Source organism: Mastomys coucha, unplaced genomic scaffold, assembly GCF_008632895.1.
Source record: "Mastomys coucha isolate ucsf_1 unplaced genomic scaffold, UCSF_Mcou_1 pScaffold12, whole genome shotgun sequence".
NCBI classification, from domain to species: Eukaryota; Metazoa; Chordata; class Mammalia; order Rodentia; family Muridae; genus Mastomys; species Mastomys coucha.
The window spans coordinates 13647177-13668911 of record NW_022196894.1 but is presented as its reverse complement, the minus strand read 5'-3'; the positions used below and the strand labels follow the sequence as shown (position 1 = coordinate 13668911).

The following is a 21735-nucleotide window of genomic DNA, read 5'->3' as shown; positions in this document are numbered from 1 at the left end:
GAGTCAGGTGCCCATGGGCTGGGGACAGCATCTAGCCAAGGCTGGGGAGAAGGTGGGGAGGAAGGAGAGCTCTGGCTAGTCTCGTGGGGTGATTGTCCTTTGCTTGACAGAGGCAGGTTTGGTGACAGTTGTGGCTGGGAGTGCAGAGAGGCCTTCTATAGGAGAATAAAGTTGTGGCTCTGTAGACAAAGGTCTTCCCCAGGTTCCTCATGGTAAATCTTGATGAAAGAGACAGTTCATGATGGGAAATTGATGCATAAAGCCATACCCCACTTCTCAGGGTGGGCCTGAGATTAAATACCTTTTGCAGGGAGGAAAGTCTGGGAAGAGAAGCTTATTGGCCAAGCCCTCCGGGCCTAGGTACCTCATTAGCATGGAGACCTCTGTTTTGAGCCCATGGGACCATAGGTCACATTTCTTTTATGTGAGAAGCAGGGCACGTATTCTAGGTCAGGAGTCTGGCAGGGAGCTGGGAGTCACCTAAGCCTCAGGTGTGTGTCCACACTCTTGACCTGCTCTACCTTACCAAACTTCCTGGCATGGTTTTACATCCCACACATTACCAGGTTTGGTTGCCAGCACAAGGTGCAGGCCCGGGCCTGTCTGGACTATAGGTTTGTGTGTTGACCCTGAGGAAACACTTCCTTGAAGGTGCTGCTTCCTTAATGCTGGATTCTTCTTAACCTTAGTTTATTTCCAGCCCTCACTGATCAGGTTTTTTTTTTTTCCTCCTAGAAAATACTTTATTTGTTTTCACTGTCAGACTGGGTCTTGCCGTGTAGCCCAACCTGGCCTGGAACTTGCGATCCTCCTGCCTCAGCTTCCTGAGTACAGACTTGAGTTGATTAGACATCTCAGAACTTCTTAGACACGGGCTCTGTGGTCACAGCAAACAAGATGCAATCTCAATGGTGTTAATCAGGAGGACGGTCTGTGGGTTCACCATGATTTTTTTCTTCCTGAAGTTTTTCTTTTTCCTAAATTTCATGTTGATTTTGGGCCATGATTCTGTCTTTTCAATGACTGTGACTTCAACTCGTACAGAGATCCTTTCCGAGGAGTGTGACGTTGTCTGCCCCAACCAGTAGGACCTTCTCCAGCCGAATCCTCTCTCCACACTTGATGTCCAACTCATTTTCAATTAGAATCAGGTCCTCAGTGGCCACCTTTCATTGATGGCTGGTGAAGTGCATGGCAGCAAAGAGCAGTCCATACTGGCCTGTGGCGATCAGCTCATTCACCTTCTTCATAACCTCTACATGGTGTGTAGTCCCTTCAACAGGGTCCGGCAGGACCACTTCTTGCTAGGGTGGTGAACTCAGGGAGGTCTTAGGAACGTATCCTTGTGGATATTAACTGCTCTGTGAATTGAACCTTCGAGAAGCAGACCAGAGGGAGGCAGGTCTGGGTCCCTGGGATGCCAAGATGCTACAGCTACACACAGACACCAGCTATCCGAAGATGCCTGGCAATGCCAAGTGGCAGCTGCCATTTTTTCCACAGTCTTAATTGATCAATCTTAATTGTCCCAGTAAAGCAAGTTGTCAAACTCGATGACTTGGTACCAATTTGTGTCTTAGTTATGGTTTCAACTGTGATAAAACAACATGACCAACATGAGCTTAGGGGAGGAGAACTTATTTTAGCTTACAGCTTGTATTCCACCATCCGGGGAAAGTCAGTGTGGGAACTCAAGGTAGGAACTAATGCCGAGGTGTGGGGGAACATTGCTCACAGGCTTGTGCCTCTCTCTTACTCAACCTGCTTTCTTATACACCCTGGACCCACTGGTCTGGGACAGGAGCGGGACCACCCACAATGGTCTGGGCTCTTCCATATCAATCAGCAATCAAGAAAGTGCTCACAGGCTTGCCCACAGGCCAATCTGGCTGGTCTGGTGGGGAATCTTCTTGGTTGAGATTTCCTCTTCTCAAATGACTTCTGCATGTGCCAAGTTGACATAGAACTATCCAGCACAGATTCAGTCAGAGAAAAGATGCTTATTGCATCTTTAATGGAGCACGAAACAGTGATTTTTCATTTGGATCTGAAGTAAATCTGAAGCTTGGTATTGTGTGTAGAAGACTCAGGATGTTCTAAAGGGAGTTAAAAAACATCCCACGCTTCTGGAAGTCAGTCAAAACTCAGGAAGTAAACAACTCAATAGCTTTAGGAGCTCTCTGAAACCATCCAGACTCATGGCTTCTCCGTTGGTTATTTCTGGTCTGCGTAGGTGGGAGAGACATGCTGAAGCACCTCATGTTAGCTCCTGTATCTGGTTTTTATTTTGTGTGTGTGATATTACTCTGTTAACTCTTTGAGCTTTGGGGCATATCCTGTAATGCCCCCTGCTGGCATCTACCCTCCAAAAGCTCTGTACTTCTATGAAATAGGTGCTCACCCTGGAAACATCTGCTGTTGTGCTTGCTAGGCGATCACCAGCTTCAGAGTGATTCCCTGTCTTACTCCTGTACCATGTGCTTCCACTTACGGTACAGGAGTAAAACGTGAAATCATATGCAGCCTCGGACCCTATTACATTATGTCAGCTGTACTGGCTGGTTTTGTGTGTCAGTGTGAAACAAGCTAAAGTCATCAGAGAGAAAGGAGCCTCAGTTGAGAAAATGCCTCCATTAAATCTGACTGTGAGGCATTTTCTCAATTAGTGATCAGTGGGAGAGGGCCCAACCCATTATGGCATCCCTGGGCTGGTGGTTCTGGGTTCTATAAGAAAGCAGGCAGAGCAAGCCTTGTGAAGCAAGCAAGTGAGCAGCCTTCTTTATAGCCTCTGCATCAGCTCCTGCCCTCAGGTTCATGTCCTGCTTGTGTTGCTGTCCTGACTTCCTTCAGGGATGGACTATGATCTGGAAGTGTAAGCTGAACAAACCCTTCCTTCCCCAACTTGCATTTTGGTCATGGTGTTTCATTCCAGCAATAAAAACCCTAACTAAGACACCAGCCATTCCCAGGCCACTCACTGCAGGCCACAGACTATCAAAGGCAGCCTTGGAAGGAGCCCTGGCCAGGGACACAAATGTCCTGAGTCTTCAGGTCTTCAGTTCTTGGTCTGCCTATTCTGATTCTCAGCCGGAAGCATGAGGACAGCAATCCCACTCCACAGGGAGGGGAGAGGGGAGAGGGGAGAGGGGAGAAGGACTGAGAGAAAATGGAGGAAAAGGAAGATGAACCAGAAACATGTGGCCTGGACAAGCTGCAAGTAGCTAGGGATTTCATAGATGGGAAAAGAGTAATGTAGGATACATTTGCCTGATCTAGGTGTGCAGCTTGAATTTATATCAATTATATTTTGTGTTCTTTGTGCGGGCATTTTGGGGTTGGAGATTTACCGTTATAAATGTGGATGACATATTAGAAGTCTGTGGTGTTATCATTTTATGGGGAGACTGAAATTGCCGATGCCTAGCCGGCCATAGCGTGAATTGTTTGATTTCTAACTACACACTACAGATGGCACCAAACGTGGGGCCTGAACCCATGACTCTGAGATTAAGAGTCTCATGCTCTACCAACTGAGCTAGCTGGGCTTTTTTTTTTTTCTTTCTTTCTTTTAAAACCACACCTGACTGGCTTGTTTTATTGAGGAGGGACATGGATAAGAACAAATAAAGACAGCTGGGACCCTAGGTTGGGAAGAATACCCTCCCCTTCCTGTATGCACCCACTGCCTCAAATAAAAATTAACCAACTATAAGAGAGCAGCTGAGACAGTGACGGGAGGCTGGGAGTGGGCAGGGAAGGACGCTTGGAATTGAGGGCTGCAGTGAAGAGACCATTCGTGTGCTGGAAGGGCCTGAGGTGGCACTGGGTGAGTCTTCCTTGTAGACATGTATAAATATAAAGATAAGCCTTTCTTCTCCCCGCTCTGCCCAGGGCTACTCACTACCATCCCAGCTTGCCTTTCCTTATCAATGCAGGGAAGAGCAGAAAAGCAAGTTATCACTAAATTTCTATCAGACCCACATCCATCAGCTTCTGGATCCGCTGCGCCATGACAGGATTCTTTAAGTGTTTGCTCAGAGCCTGGGGGTCCTTTTGCATCTGCTCCAGGATGATCCTCATGGCTGGGTCACTCATTATCTGCTGCACCTCAGGGTCAGCCATGGTCAGCCCTTCACCTCCTCAGGGCTATCATGTCTGTTGCACTGTGCCATCATACAGTGTTGGTAACCATCTGCTGCTCTCTCACAGCTGGAGTCCAGGTCTAACGCCGTTTGGTACCCACCCATGGCTTTGTATAGTCCTTCATGGCTTCCAGAGCAGCTGCTTTCCATATATAGCCCTTGATGAAGGTTGCACTCTTCACAGTCCTCGAGTGCCAGCTGAAACTCCAGGAGCTCAGTTGCTGTACAATTTGGCATCTCTTGGGTTCCTTTTAATGGCTTCTGTATAGTGCCTCATGGCTCTGGGAGTAGTCCCCTTTCTGGAAGCATTCATTGCCCTTGTTGTTCTCCTCCAAAGCTGAGTCAGGGTTGATATAAGCCAGTTGCTCTTGTTCCTTCAGAGTTTTCTCTTCCTGCTGGCACTTCTTGAGCACGTCTGGGGTTTGGTGCTCTGCCAGAGACTTGTAGAAATGGATAGCATCCTTGTACCTTTCTTCTTTGAAATAGAAATTGCCAGTTTGGGCATAAGCGTTCATGATCTGCTGGTAGTCTGGTAGTCCTCTCTGTTTTCTTTGCCCACTTCAAAGGCCTTCTCACAGAGCTCCCAGCATTTGTTGTAGTCACACTTCTCAAAGTGCACAGCTGCTTGATTAGTTATGTAAGTCATATTGGTAGGGTTTGATTCCTTAGCTCTGTCGTAATGCTTCAGGGCCTCATCAAAAATCTTTCTTCCTATAGGCATCATTTCCCAACTCCTTTTCTTCCAGTGCCTGTTTCTTATCCTCTGGAAGATCTTCTTCCATTGGTTCTAGCTTGGCCTTCTTTTTGGGATGATGAAGTGGGGTGAGGGTGTTGCTGCCTCTTCTTCTTCATCCATACTGCCCAGATCAACCCGAAGGAGGACACTGAGAATAGTCATGATCTTGTAGTTTCGTGCGCAGGTCTGAAGGCTTGTTCTGTAGCTGCTCTATGAATTCCCTGTGGTGGGGTCACTGAGCAGCATCCGTGCCCTGGGGTCATTCTCCAGCTTCTGGTACCAATTAGGCATGTTGAAAGGATTCATAAAATTTCCTCTCTGTCAACCTGGCCTCCATGTTCTGCAAGCCCTCCTTAAGCTGGGGATTATTGGCTTCATGTTTTAAACCTCCTTCATGGGTTCATTTGGCTTCTTCAAACCGGTTTAGGACCTCAGGGGCTGCTGCTTTTCTTGAATAACCCTTGCTCCAGTCAGGCTTTCAGGTCAACAGTCTTGCAGCATCCTCATCTGCTAGTCTTCTTTCATGGCGTAGGCTGCAGAGTGGTTGCTATAGAGCTCATAGTCCTGGGGATCTAGTTTAGTTGCCTCAGAGTAGCACTAGAAGTCATCATCAATGTTCCCAGCACTGAAGGCCTTACTGTCCTCCTTTTGCTCAGTCACCTGCTCCATAGCCTGGCCCAGAACCAAAAATCAAAAAATAGCCATTAATTTACTTTAAAATTTATTTTAAAATTCTTTTTAGTTGACATATTATATTATATAATGAGGTTTTATTACACATGCATATATTGTGGGTTTTTAATTAGGCTAATCAAGACACTCATAAACTCACTTATTTCCTTTTGAACCTCCTCCCTGATGGTCACTTACTGGCCGCCTAGTTTTCTATTTTAAATGAAACACACATAAAGTTTAAAAGCTCATATCCACATGTAAGGAAAAAAGCATGCAATATTTCTCTTTTTTAAAAAAAGATTTATTTATTTATTTTATGCATAGGAGTACACACTGTAGCTGTACAGGTAGTTGTGAGCCTTCATCTGGTTGTTGGGAATTGACTTTTTGGACCTCTGTTGCGCTGGTCAATCCCGCTCGCTCTGGCTCAAAGACTTATCCATTATTACAAATAAGTACACTGGCCAGGCAGTGGTGGCACATGCTTTTAATCCTAGCACTTGGGAGGCAGAGGCAGGTGGATTTCTGAGTTCAAGGTCAGCCTGGTCTACAGAGTGAGTTCCAGAATAGCCAGAGCTACACAGAAACCCTTTCTCGAAAACCAACAACAACAAAAAACCCACCACCACCAACAAAAACCAAATAAGTACCCTGTAGTTGCTGCCCTCAGATGCACCAGAAGAAGGTGTCAAATCTTATTATGGCTGGTTGTGAGCCACCATGTGGTTTCTGGGATTTGAACTCAGGACCTTTGGAAGAGCAGTCAGTGCTCTTACCTGCTGAGCCATCTCACCAGCCCAATATCTGTCTTTTGAAGTCTGGTTTATCTCACTCAGCAGGATTGTTTATAGCCCCACCTGGACACTTGAAAGTTTCATTTTTTAAATAGCCGAATAATATTTTATAATGAAACCATATATCATTTTTATTATGCATTCAACAGTTGATGGACATTTGGCATTTTCTAGTTTCTGGCTGTTAGGGACAGAGCAGCAGTGAACATGATGAGCAGGTGTCTCTGCAGTAATATGTAGAGTCCCGTGGGTATTTGCCCAAGAGTGATGTAGCTGGATTTTGTGGTAGATCTATTTCAGATTTTTAAGAAGCACTGATTTGCCCGCCACCCTGGTTTCCACAGGGCCTGCGTCAGTTCACTCTCCTACCAACAGTGAAAATGCGACTCCCTCTTCCCACATTCATACCAGCATGGGCGATCATTTGTTGCTTTTTCTTGGCCATTCTGACTGGTGTAAGATAAAATTTCAAAGCAGTTTTTATTTGCTTTTCTCTGACGACTAAAGATGTAGAACATTTTAAAAGTGATTTCTAGACATTTCTGTTTCATCTTTGGAAAGCTCTCTGGTTAATTCTACATCCCATTTTAAAGTTGTATTATTTATTTTCTTGACATTGATTGCTTTGTATTTTCCAGCCACCAACTCTCTATCAGATATATAACTGGAAAAAATTCTTTTCCATTCGGTCAACTGTGGCTTTACACAAATGATGGTGTCCTTAGCTGCACAGAGGTTTTCCAGCCTCCTGGGGTTCCATTTATTGTTGTCTTGTGCCTGTGCCAGTGCTGTCCTGCTCAGCAAGTCCCCTCCTGTGCTGGGATTTTAACATTGATGCCTAACCCTCTTCTATCCGACTCAGGTTATCAGATTCTTATATTGAGCTTGTTGATCTCTTTGGAGCTGAGTTTGTACAGGATGATAAATATGGCTCTATTTTTCATTCTTCTATATATCCATTCAGGGTAAAAGGATGGAAAAAGATATTCCAAGTAAATGGACCTAAGAAGCAAGCAGGTGCAGTTGTTTTAATATCTGACAAGATAGACGTCGACTCTAAACTAATCAGGAGAAATAGAGAAAGACACTAAGTATTCATCAAAGGAAAAATCCACCAAGAGGATACTGCAATTCTAAACATTTATGCACCAAATACAAGGGATCCCAAGTTATAAAAGAGACATTACTACAGCTTAAATCATATATTGGCTCTCACACAATAATGTGGCTGACTTCAATACCACACTTTCACCAAGACAGGTCTCCAGACAAAAACTAAACAGACAAATGCTGGAATTAAATAACATCTTAAATCATAGGGATCCAGTAGACATCTGCAGAATGATTTGAACTCAGGACCTTTGGAAGAGCAGTCAGTGCTCTTACCTGCTGAGCCATATGCCGAAGAGCATACTTTCATCTCTGTAGCCCATGGAACTTTCTCCAAATTTGACCACATGCTTGGACACAAAGCAATTATAACAGATATAAGAAAATCAGTAGTGTTAATTAAGGCCAAGGCTTGTGCTGAAAGAGATGAAAAGATTAAAGAAATCTTTAATCCTGATCCATAGGTGTGGGCCGGCATTTCCTCAGGCTAGAGAGCTGTACGTTTGTCTTCAGGTCGGAACATTTGTGATGTTGACCAATCAGGAGTGAATTAAAAATGGGTGATGTTGAAAAAGTCAAGAAGATTTTTATCCAGAAGTTCACCCAGTGCCACACTGTGGAAAAACTAGGCAAACATAAGACTTGATCAAATCTCTATGGTCTGTTTGGGCGAAAGATGGGTCTGGCTGCTGGATTTTCTTACACAGATACCAACAAGAACAAAGGCGTCACCTGGGGAGAGGATACCCTGGTGGAGTACTTGGAGGACCCCAAAAATTACATCCCTGGAACAAAAATGATTGGCTGGAATTAAGAAGAAGGGAGGGGCTGGAGAGATGGCTCAGTGGTTAAGAGCACTGACTGCTCTTCCAGAGGTCCTGAGTTCAATTCCCAGCAACCACATGGTGGTTCCCAACCATCTATAATGGGATCTGATGTCCTCTTCTGGAGTGTCTGAAGGCAGCAAAAGTGGACTCATATAAATAAAATAAATAAATCTTAAAAAAAAATCTTAAAAAAAAGAAGAAGGGAGAGAGGAGCTGGAGAGATGGCTCAATGGTTAAGAGCACTGTCTGCTCTTCAGAGGTCCTGATTTCAATTCCCAGCAACCACGTGGTGGCTCACAACCATCTATAGTGAGATCTGGTGCCCTCTCTGGCCTGTAGGATACATGTTACATAAAAAATAAGTCTGAGGGAGAAGAAGGAGGAGAAGGAGAAGGAGGAGGAGGAGGAGGAGGAGGAGGAGGAGGAGGAGAAGGAGAAGAAGGGGAAGGAGGAGAAGGAGGAGAGGGGGGAGAAGAAGGAGGAGGAGAAGAAGGAGAGAGAAAGGGCAGACCTAATCGCTTATTTTTAAAAGCCTACTAATGAATTTCTCATGGCTTTTAGTGTATAACAAATTTAATTCATACACAAAATTCAGATCATGAATGGCTAACAATGCTTTTGTTGACAGTCTAACTTAAGTAAAACCAACTTGTCATAGAGTGGATATGATCTTTTTTAAAGTAACAATTCTGGTTATATCCATGCTAACACTGCTCTTCTTTTCTCAAGATAAGATTGGATTTAATTAGTTTTACTTTCCACAAAGATGAGGGTGTCATTTCAAACCAATAAATGGTTTTATATTTAGATTGTATAACTGGGCATATGAATGTTAAAACAGTGGGGGAAATTCTATTACTGTCTCAGAAACAAGAAGGCTCACCTGCATTTCAGTTTGTGTTCACTTGCCCCTTTTCAGGCAATGGCTAAACATCAGGAAACAACTGTCTGTTCTTGACAACATTGTTTTAATTAGAATTCCCTATGCAAAGGTTGCTGCCTTTTTCCCACTGAAAGGCACTTACTGTGGCTTATGTAAATAGTATTTTACACTTGAAAAAAAAAAAAAGGCCTGATCCAAAAATGAAATAAAGGAATAGGTGCCCTCAGGGTAAGAAGCCACACAGCTCACCACAGTGATGTCCTTCCTTCGACAAGGCCACACCTACTTCAACAAGTCCACACTTCCTAATAGTACCACTTCCCAGGACCAAGCATATCCGAACTACCACATTCCACTCTCTGGCCCTGATAGGCTTCTTGTCTGTGGGGCACATACCTAGCCACAGCACAATGAAAGTTACATTTAGTCCATCTTCAAAAGTCCCCATGGTTTATAGCAGTCACAATACTGTACAAATCCAAAGTTCAGAGTCTCTTCTGAGATTCATGCAATCACTTAAATGTAATTCCCTATAAAATCAAAATCAAAGAGCAGACCACATACTTCTACCATCACAGGATATACATTATGATTAAAAAAAAATGTCATAGTGAGGAAATACTGAACCAAAGCAAGACCAAAAGCCAACTGGGCAAACTCCAAAATCTACATCTCCATGTCTAATGTCAAAGTGCTTTTCAGGGGTTGGAGAGATGGCTCAGTGGGTAAGAGCACCGACTGCTCTTCCAAAGGTCCTGAGTTCAAATTCCAGCAACGACATGATGGCTCACAACCACCTGTAATGAGATCTGGTGTGTCTGAAGACAGTTAAATAAATCTTTGGGCCAGAGCAAGTGAGCAGAGGTTCTAAAGGTCAATTCCCAACAACCAGATGAAGGCTCACAACTATCTGTATAGCTACACTGTGCACTCATATGCATAAAATAAATAAATCTTTAAAAAATGCTTTTCCGATCTACAACTCCTTTCATCTTTGTTGTCTGTAGCACAACTCTTTCTCTTTGGCTGGTTCTACTCCATGTTCTCAGCTTTTCTCGGCAGGTATGCGATGGTTCTGGCATCTTGAACATCTTGGGGTATTCATGGCAACTTCAGCTCCTTACAGCTTCTTGTTCCAATGTCCATAATCTACTCATGATCTTCTGGGTTCCTCCAAAGGGCTTGGGTCACTTCTTCAGTTCTGCCCTCTGGAGCACTCAAGGCTCTTGTTGACTACACTCTACTTCTGCTGTTCTTGGTCGTTATCCCATGGTACTGGCCTCTCCAATATGCTGGGGTCTTCAGCTCCAACTAGGCTTCACCATTAGCCTCTCATAGGCTCCATTCCTGGTGCCAAGCCTCAGCTTCTTTGCCTGACCCCTTCAGTCCTGGGCCATTGACTGCAGCTGAGGCTGAAACTTCACCAATGGCCTTTCCTGGCCTTTCATAGTACCAGATCTCACCTGCTCTCCATGACCCTTTCATGCCTTCAAAACCAGTACCACCTGGGTGATTTTTATACATTACCAAATCCAGATGCAGCTCAAGGTACAACCTTGACTATCTCTGGAACACAGCTTCCCTGTGCTCTCAGAAACACTTCCCAGAAGAGTTTACCTTAGTGATACTGGTCTTTTCTTAACCACTGCTAATTTCTTAGCTCTGGCTATCAGAATCAATGGTCTTAGTTACCCTTTCTATAGCTGACCCTGCATCTAGATCTATGTACCCAAAGCTGGCAAGTTCTACTGCTTGCTGGATAGTACATAGTTACCAGCTTTCTGTTTTCAGTGATTTCTTTCAGTATCTTGAGCTTGGCTGTCCTGGAAATCAATCTGTAGACTGAACTTGAACTCGGAGATCTGCCTGCCTCTGTCTCCTGAGTGCTGGGATTAAAGGCATGTGTCACCATGCCTGCACCTATGCTTTTTTTTTTTTTTTTTAATATTTAACTTTTTCAAAAGAGCTTTATAAGTAAGTTCTGGATTATAGTTCATTCCTGATTAAAAGTCTAAAATGAAAACAATAACCAGGCATAACAATACCTAACATGATATAACTTTTCAACTGTAAACACATAAACAATAAGCTTAGTTGGGTGGGATCCTGCCCTGAGGCCACTATTCACTTAATTCTATTTAATCATTGAACATAGGATTCAGCTACATTGCACTTCCTGGTGCTCCTTTAACACTTGAGTCTTAAGTTGAATTGGAAATATCTGGGTTTCTTTGGAGACTCAGTTATGCCATTTGATGTTTTCTGGAAAGTGTCTTCTGTGAGGCTTTTTGTTGCGGCAGACATTGGGAGGATGTTCTGCTGAGAACAGACATGTGGTGTTTTTCTGGAAGCTGCTTGGAAAAACAGCATGGGATGTTTTGCTAGAGCAGATGCTTGAGAGGACACGTGATGTTTGGAAAGGCTATAAATACAACCCATCAGATAGTGGATGGTAGTGTGGTATTGCCACTCTTTGCCACTCTTTGCTAGTCTTCATTGGGCTTTGCTGATGCTGGTCTTCACTGACAACGATGTGGCATCTGTTTGCCTTGCCTTTTTTGTTTATCATAATTTGTTGTGACTTTGTAGAAAGAAATGCACCAAAGAAATTCTCATGATATTCCTGCAGCTTCTTGCTGCTTCCTCAGACTCGGGCCCATTGACAGAGCCTCAGTTTCTTCTGTATTGAACTGCCATTGCTGATTTGTGAATGGTGTTTGTGAGTAGATCAAGCTACCACTGCTGATTTGTGTGAACTGAACTAATATCCTGACAATGAAGATTGGAATCACCCTAAAGAACTATTTCTAAACAGGTCAACATCCCCCTTTGCCCTATTAACCTTTCCTTTCCACTGCCTTTGGTGGGTGGAGGGCTAGAAGGGATAGTAAAGCATAAAAGAACCCTTATTAGAGAAGGTTTTGAAAAATCTAAGCCTATAATAAATTTCCCATTTTTCCTTTCTAGCTTTCTACACTTGATCAAACCACTCCTCATAAATATGAGCCACAAGGTAGAATTTAAATTGATTTGTTTTGAGATCTTTTTTTGCCAATGCAATTAATCTAAATCTTATCACCTTAGTCTCAGGCAGACTCTTCAGTCAACAATAAAAAGCAGTCACATTCTTCACCAAAATATCACAAGAACAGTCTCTAGTCAACGTATTGAAATTCTTCTTCTTTGAAATCTCTTGAGCCTGGCCCCCACAGTTCAAATCACCCTCAATATTACTGTCTTTCGTGTTTCTACTAGAATAACCCATCAAGTCCCATTTAAATCATTCCACTTTCCTAATCCAAAGTCCCCAAATCCACATTTCTTCATACCAAAACATGGTCAGGCCTATCACAGAAATATCTCAGTCCCTGGTACCAACTTCTGTCTTAGTTTGGGTTTCTATTGCTGTGAAGGGACACCATGACCAAGGCAACTCTTATAAAGGAAACATTTATTTGGGGCTGGCTTATAGTTTCAGAGGTTCAATCCATTATAATTTTGGCAGGAATCAAGGCAGCCTATAGACAGACATGGTGCCTTCTTGATCTGAAGGCAGCCAGGAGGAGACTGTCTTTTCCTCACGAGGTGAAGCCTGAGCATAAGACCTTAAAGCCCATCCCTACAGTGATGCAGTTCTTCTAACAAGTCCACACCTCCTAATAGTGCCACTTCCCATGGTCCAAGCATATTTAAATCACCACAAATGATCAATACAGCTTATAAAAGGAAGCATTTACTTTGTGTTTTAAGGTTAGAATCCATGATAGAGGAATAAAAACATTGTGGTAGGAATAGTGAGAGAGCATCTCTCCTTTTTTTTGAGACAGAGTTTCTCTGTATGGCCCTGGCTGTCCTGGAACTCACTCTGTAGGCTGGCCTCGAACTCAGAAATCCACCTGCCTCTGCCTCCCAAGTGCTGGGATTAAAGGCATGTGCCACCACTGCCCAGTGAGAGAGCATCTCTTGATCAGCAAGTTGGAGGTAGAGAAGAAATAGGGAGAAAGACAGTGGGAATGGCATCAGCCTTTTGAAATCTCAAATTCCACCCCCATTGATACATCTTCTCTAACAAGGCCACACCTCCTAATCCTTTCCAAACAGTTCTACCAATTGGGGACCAAGCATTCAAATATATGAGTCTATGGGGGTCATTCTCATTCAAACCACAATAAGAATCCACAACCAATACTTTTTAAATAGTCTAAAAAATATAGGAACAGAAGCCACTTTATAAAACTTCTTTTATGAAGTCACTGTTATTCTAATAGCAAAACAAAGTTAAAACAGCACAAATTGAAAATTATAGTTCAGTATATACAATGAACATAGATATAAAATTTCTCAGTAAAATATTCACAAACTAAATTCAGACACACATCTCTGGTAGGTACAAGAATGATTCACTATATGCAAGTCAATAAATACAGTATATAAGTGCACTTATAGACAAAAATCACATGGCCATTTTAGTAGATGCAGAAAAGGCTTTCAACAAAATTCAACATGTTTTCATGATGAAAATCCTTTGGAGAGTAGGAGTAGAGGGAAAATGCCTATCTTACTTATAGTTTTTATTGCCACAGTGAAACACCATAACCAAAAAGCAATTTGGAGAGCAAAGGGTTTATTTGGCTTATACTTCCATATTGCTGACATCATAGAAGGAAGTTGGGACAGGAACTCAAGTAGGGCAGGAACCTGGAGGCAGTAGCTGATGTAGAGGCCATAGATGATCTTATTACTTACTGGCTTGTTCTCATGACTTGCTTAGCTTACTTTTTTCTTTTCTTTTTCTTTTCTTTTTTTCTTTTTTTCTTTTTTTCAAAACCCAGGAAGGAGCTGGACCCTTCCTCATTTATCACTACTAATAAAATGCTCTACAGGCTTGCTTATAGTCAGATCTTATGGAGGAATTTTCTCAATTGAGCTTTCCCCTTCTCAGAGTACTTTAGCTTGTGTCAAACTGACATAAAACCAGCCAGGACAATGCCCCAACACAAGAAATGCTATTTATAAATGTTATTTATGAATAAATGACAAACCACACCTAACATCATCTTAAGTGAAGAAAAACCTTCACTGAGGACCCTGTACTCAGTCCAATGGATGGCTGTGAGCCATTACTTCTGTATTAGTCAGGCAATGTCAGAGCCCCTCAGGAGACAGCTATATCAGGCTCCTGTTAGCCAGCACCTGCTGGCATCCACAATAGTGTCTGGATTTGATGACTGAATATGGGAAGGATTCCCAGGTGGAGCAGTCTCTGGATTGTCCTTCCTTCAGTCTCTGCTCCATAGTTAGTCTCTACAACTCCTTCCATGGGTATTTTGTTCCCCCTTTTATGAAGGAATGAAGTATCCACATTTTGGTCTTCCTTCTTGAGTTTCTTATGGTTTGTGGGATTGTACTTTGTGTATTCTGATCTTCTGGGCTAATATCCACTTATCAGAGAGTGCATACCATGTGTGTTCTTTTGTGATTGGGTTACCTCACTCAGGATGATATTCTCCAGATCCATCCATTTCCCCAAGAATTTCATGCATTACCTGGGAAGCTGGAAGAAGCAGAAAATTCTTACTCTAACAGGAGAATGGCTCTGCTGACAGGCTGAACCCAGAGTCTGTGTCTATTAGCACCTATAAATATATAGCAGTTATGCACCTAGCACCCATACATACAGCATTTATATACATAGCACCTATACATACAGCACCTATACACACAGCACCTATACATACAGCATCTATACGTTTGTCAGAGGATTTTCATTGTCTTCTGTGCTGTGCCTGGAGACTAGGGATTGACAGTCTTAGAGTACTCATTTTTTTTATTTATCCAGAAACCAGTAAAAGTTGTCAGATAATAATAATACTGGACTTTGAAGGGTCAGGCCTGAGAGCAGTTGACATTTTTCCTGTTTAGTTCTAATCTGTCTGTGTTGGATCAATCAACCAAAACCAAACTAAACAAACTTCTGGCCAAATAGTGAGTTGCTGTCAGTCAGCTATGGGGATCAAGGGAGCAGTAGTCCACATTTAGATGATCTCAGTGTATGAGTCAGGGTCCTCTAGAGTAATAGGACTTACAGAATGAATCTTTCTATAGATATAGAAAGGGGGTTTATGGGAATGACTTACAGGCTTTGGTCTACTTAACCCAGCAATGTCTGGCTGTAAATGGGAAGTCCAAGAATCCAGTAGTTCAGTTCATGATGCTGGGATTTCTCAGCTGGCTCCTGTAGATGCTAGAATCCTGAAGAGGTAGGTTCTAATGCATGTGAAGGAATGGACTTGCTAGCAAGGTGAGAGCGAGCAAAGAACAAAACCTTCCTTCTCCCATGTGCTTCTATAGGCTTCCAGTAGGAGGTATGGCCCAGATTAAAGGCATGTGTCTCCCCTCCTTACATCTATATTAGAAGTGGATCTTCCCACTTCATACTAAGTGAAAATTCTTTACAGGTGTGCCCTCCATGTTTGGGTTTTAGTTAGTTCCAGATGTAGTCAAGTTGTCAACTAAGAACAGTCATTATTACATTAAGACTCAACACAAGTGAATCCTGATTTTACTCTTGAGTAATTCAGTCTGTTCAGATGGACTTCAGAGGAATATGCACAGATATAGGTTCACCATCATGAATGCTGGATCCGGGGGGAGGCATGCTTATTCACCCCCAGCTCACAGTGGGGCCAGGCTGTGTACAGAAGCAAGCACCATGAAGACCTTGGTAAATGAGTGCTCTCAATCTAACAGTGTATAGTCAAAGCGCAGAGGGTGACTGACTGGGGAGCACTCATTCCTAAATGCGACAGCTACATCACACTCCTCCACAGTCTCAGGGACTATCACAGAATAGGGGTCAGAGGTCAAGATGTCAGAAGAGTGTCTTCTGGATATGACAGTGCTGCCGCAGGCATGAACTCATGGCCACTATGCTTGCTAGCACAAGATCAAGCCAGACTACATTTCAGTATGCATGGTGGAAGGGCTCAAGACCTCCCCTTAGTTGAGTAGCTGTTACCAGTTAATAGCTGCTGGGGATGCATGTGTCAGTTTTCTTTAGAGATGTGGCCCTGGATACATTGCCAATGTTTTAGTGGATGGCGTGTGCATAAGGGCACCACTAATTGGACTCAATGTGTTATTTTTTTTAAAAAGGATAACAGTTTATAGCTGCCAAACCCAAACACCAGATCCTTCAGCCCCGTTGCTTGAGAGCTGCTTCGACTCCTGTAGCAATCGGCAACTGACCTTGCGATTCATGGTACCCTTCTCATAGTGAATGACTATATGTGATCACTGTCTTAGATAGGCTTTCCATTGCTGTCAAGAGACACCATGACCAAAGGAACTCTTACAAAGGACAACATTTAATTGGGGCTGGTTACCGTTTCAGAGGTTCAGTCCGTTATCATCATGGCGAGAAGCACAGTGGCATGCAGGCATACAGGGTGCTGGAGAAGGAGCTGAGAGTTCTACATCTTGATCCATAGGCAGCAGAAGGAGACTGCATCTCATCCTGGGTGTAGCTTGAGCATTTGAGACCTCAAAGCCCACCCCCACAGTGACACTTCCTCCAACAAGGCCACACCTCCTCCAACAAAGCCCTTATAGGGACTCCCTATAGGCCAAGTATTCCAATACATGAGTCTAGGGGACCACTCCTATTCAAACCATTACAATCACCAACCGTGCCTCTTAAATGCTAACGTAATGTTTAAATTTGTTTTTTTAAATGACTTCATATATATGAAACAGTTAGTGTTTTGTTCCAAATATGCTTTTATTATTTAAATAATATTTCATATATTTCACTACTCTCTGCTTTACCTTAGCCCTATAATCTTTGTTCCCAAAGCACTTAACAAATTTGGAGCAATTACAGTTCTTAAAACAGAAATAGCTACGTCTGTTGAATTTGTACGGCCTTGCAGAATGAACTCACTTTTCTCATTAGACTTCATACCCTGGAGCACAAGGCATATTCTCATTAGCAAAGTTGTTGGCACACAAAGATATTATTATGTTCATGTAGTGTAGCTCATTTTAAAAATATGAACGTTAATATCACATTAACATATATAAAACTTTAATTAAAAAATTTAGTGAAAACTGGAAAAATACATGTATGTTGCAATTAGTAAAGGCACGAGTAACATGTAGGCCCATGATAATGAAGTTTCCTGGACTTACAAAGGACATTCGAAAAGTTAATGGAGCAGGCTTTTAAAAACTATCTTTTAGGTCTGTCATGGTGGCACATCCCAGCACTCAGGAGGCAGAGACAGGGAGATCTCTGTGAGTTTGAGACCAGCCTGGCTTACACATTAAGTTCCAGAACAGCCAAGGCTATTAAAAAGAGAAACCTTGTCTCAAGAAAGAAAACAAAACAGCAATAACAAAAACTAGCTTTTTACAACTATGGTGATTCAATATTAGAATACAAAATCTCTCTTACGTGATTTTATTCTCAATCCAATATACCTTTATTTGTCAAGTGCCTTAAAGCACTTAAATCAATTGGTACCTTAAGGACAAAAATCCTAGTTAATTACACATTTTAAACAATTTAAAAAAGACAAATATCATTCTGAATAGTTCTTTTTTCACCGTTTAACTGTTTAACGATTTGCATGTGATCATATATTTATTTAACTTTGTGAAATGTATTGTTGTAGAGAGAATCTCGTGTGCACTGTGTGGAAGCACCACCTGTCAATAAAGATCTGATTAGCTGGTTGGGGGAAACAGGAATGCTGGACTTCCCATCCCAGCCAGAGGTCCCAGGGACAGAGAAGTAGAAGGACCACAAGAAGAGGTAGAAACCATGTGGCGAAACCAGGATGATTCACCAGGAGGTCCTGACCAGAGAGCAGTGATGAGGACATACATTGACCAGAGTGAGCCAGGGCAAGACCAGATCAGCCAGCAATGGGGCATATGTCTGGGATTAACAGCATTAGAGGGTTAGAATAGCTTAGAACCTGCACAACCTAGGCTTACAGCTTTTTAATAAATTTAATGAGACTTTGTGACAGTGATTTGGGAGATTATATGAGAACAGATGAAGATTTCATGCTTAAATTACAGTATGCATATTGTTTTCTTTTCAAATAAATTTAAAAAAATGGTCAGAAAATACAGGATGTTTGTTTGTTTGTTTTTCGAGACAAGGTTTCTCTGTGTAACCCAGGCTGTCCTGGAACTCACTCTGTAGACCAGGCTGGCATCAAACTCAGAGATCCGCCCACCTCTGCCTCCCAATTGCTGGGATTAAAGGGGTGCGCCACCACTGCCCGACTAGAATGCTTTTTTTTTTTGTCAAAGCAATTTGTTTGCCACAGTTTATAGTCATATTAGTACAATTTAATTTGTATGTATATTATGATCATGTCACTTTAAAAAATTAATTTATTCACTTTACATCCCAATTACTGCCCTCCTCCCAGGTCCTCCTCACACAGTTCCTCCCCCATCTTCTCCTCTGAGAAGGTGAGGCCTCCCTGGGTATAACACCAACCTGGAATATCACATCTCTGCAGGGCCAGGCCTCTCCCACTGAGGCCAGAGAAAACAGCCCAGTTAAAGGAGTGAATTCCACAGACTTAGAACAGCTTTAGGGACAGCTCGCGCTCCAGTTGTTGGGAGGTCCACATGAAAACATCTGCTACATACGTGCTGTGGGCCTAAGTCCAGTCCTTGCTTGCTCTTTGGTGTGTGCTTCAGTTTCTGGGAGCTCCCATGGGCCCAGGGTAGTTGGTTCTGTTGTTCTTCCTGTAGAGTTCCTATCCTCTTCAGGGCCTTCCGTCCTTTCCCCAACTCTTCCATAAGAGTCCCCAGGCTTCATCCAATCTTTGGCTGTGGGTCTCGGCATCTGTTTTAGTCGGCTGCTGGGTAGAGCCTCTCAGAGGACAGTCATGCTAAACTCCTGTCTGCAAACGTAACATAGTATTGCTAATAAGGTCTGGGATTGGTGCTTCCTACGGGATGGGTCTCGAGTTGGGCCAATCATTGGTTGGACATACCCTCAGTCTCTGCTCTATCCCTTGTCCTTGCATTTCTTGTAGACAGGATAAATTTTGGGTGGGAAGTTTTGTGGGTGGGTTAGTGTCCCTGTCGCTCCAATGGGGCTCCTGCCTGGCTACAGGGGGTGGCCTTTTCAGGTTCCGTATCCCCACTACTGTGAATCTCAGCTAAGGTCACTCCCATTGATTCTTGGGTAGATCCCCCTTCCCAGGTGTCTGGCACTTTGAGATGCCCTCTACCCCACCCTGGACAGCTACAGATTTCCATTCATTCTCCTGATCCTCTGGGCCTCTCTCCTGTCTTTCCTCACAACTGATCCTGAACTCCCACCCCTACTCCCCTCCCCATCCCCTCTCCTACTCAGTTCCCTTCCTCCATCTGCCTCTTACGACTGTTTTATTTGCTCTTCTAACTGTGATTCAAACATCCTTGCTTGGGCCTTCCCTCTTGTTTAGCTTCTTTGGGTCTGTGGAGTGTAGCATGGGTATCCTGTACTTTATGGCTAATATCCACTTCTAAGTGAATACATACCATGCACGTCCTTTTGGGTCTGGGTTACCTCACTCAGGATTATATTCTTAAGTTCTATCCATTTGCCTGAAAGATTCATGATTTCTTTGTTTTTAATGGAGTATTCCATTGTGTAGATATACTGCATTTTCTTTGTCTACTCCTCAGTTGAGGGACATCTCGGTTGTTTCTAGTTTCTGGCTATTACTAATAAAGCTGCTGAGAACACAGCTGCACAAATCTTCCTTTGGTATGGTGGGGAATCACTTGGGTACATGCCCAGGAATGGTATAGTTGGATCTTGAGGTAGAATTATCCCCAGTTCTCTGAGAGATCACCAAATTGATTTCTGGAGTGGTTGTACAGATTTCGACTCCCGCCATCAATGGAGGCGTGTTTCCCTTGCTCCACATCTTCTCCAGAATGTGCTATCACTTGAAGTTTTGATCTTATACATCCTGACTGGTGTAAGATGGAATCTCAGGGTTGTTTGGATCTGTATTTCCCTGGTAGCTAAGGACACTGAATGTTTCATTAAGTGCTTCTCAGCTATTTGAGAATCCTCAGCTGAGAATTCTCTGTTTAGCTCTGTACTCCATTTTTAAATTGGTTTATTTGGCTTGTTGGTGTCTAATTTCCTGACTTCTTTATATATTTTGGATATCAGCTCTCTGTCAGCTGTAGGGATGTCGAAGATCCTTTCCCAAACTGTTGGCTGTTTTGTTCTATTGACAGTGTCCTTTTTTTTTCTTCTGAACTTTAAATTTAGATGGTCCAGTAAAATAGTTCAGTAGACAAGGACACCTGCTGTCAAGCCTGAGGACCTGCATTTGATACCTGGAACCTCCATGGTATGAGACAACTGACTCTGAAAAGTTGTATACACTCACACTCACACACACACACAGATACATAGACACACACACACACTCTAAATGAATAAATAAATGTACTAAAGTTAAAAAAAGAAATCTAGAATAAACAGCAAAAATTTGATTGTTTTGAGATGGTCTCCTGTAGCTTTGGCTAACTTTGAACTCACCAAGAGTGACGTTTGTATGGGTAGTTTTATGTCATTTTAACACAGGCCAGAGACATTTGGGAAGAGGAAATTTCAGTCAGGAACATGGCCCCACCATACTGGCCTGTGGGCAAGCCTGTGTATTTTCTGGATTGATGATTGATGTGGGAAGGCCCAGGTCACTGAGAGTACTGCTCTCTTGGGTCTAGTGATCCTGGGAGCTGACAGAAAGTGACTGAGCAAGCTCCTGCTTCCAGGCTTCTGCTCTGCTTGTGTTCCTGTCCTGACTTCTCTCAGCGACTGGCTATTCCCTGATAGTGTAAGTTGAAACAAAACCTTTCCTCCTCAAGTTGCTTTTGGTCATGGTGTTTCATCACAGCAGCAGGAAACCTAAAGAGTTAAGTTTGAACTCAGAATCCTTCTGCTCTCTACCGCCCTCTGCTGATAGAATGAAGCTCTAACTTCTTTAACGCATCAAGCTTTTTCAGAAATGAAGAAGGCATCCTATAACATGTTTTATCAGGAACAATAAATTTAACTGATGGTAACGACATGTAACTGGTGGTAATGGCATGTTCAGGATCTGTAATTTAAAATCATTTGCATACCATTTGAACTTATGTTTCCAAACTCTGTAGCCACAAGTAGACTGTATTATGTTTATAGTATTAGATCTTACCCCCCACAGCAGGGACAGCAGTTTAGAAGAACAGCTTGTTTAAAGACAGAAATAAAAATCATAGGACCTTTTAGAGTTTTAATTTTTAATTTTTAATTTTTTTTAACTTTTATTGCATTATGATGAGAAAAGTTACATGATTTCAATTTGTCTGAATTTGTTAACATTTAAAAACATATTTTAAGTAAATAGAATTAAATCACATTCTTGTTTCCCTTTTGTACCACTGCTCCTCCTAGAGATCCCCCTTCAATACCTACAATATTATTTTGTCATATTCCTTAAAGTTTATAAAATATTATAACAATAAAAATGAGTATTATAAAAGTTGTTTG

General features: G+C 42.6%; 2 pseudogenes; both read right to left on the bottom strand.

The window, feature by feature from the left end:
* Positions 1-883: 883 nt before the first annotated feature.
* LOC116086239 lies at positions 884-1668 on the bottom strand (annotated as a pseudogene).
* Positions 1669-3960: 2292 nt separating this feature from the next.
* On the bottom strand, positions 3961-5547 carry LOC116086238 (annotated as a pseudogene).
* Positions 5548-21735: the final 16188 nt, after the last annotated feature.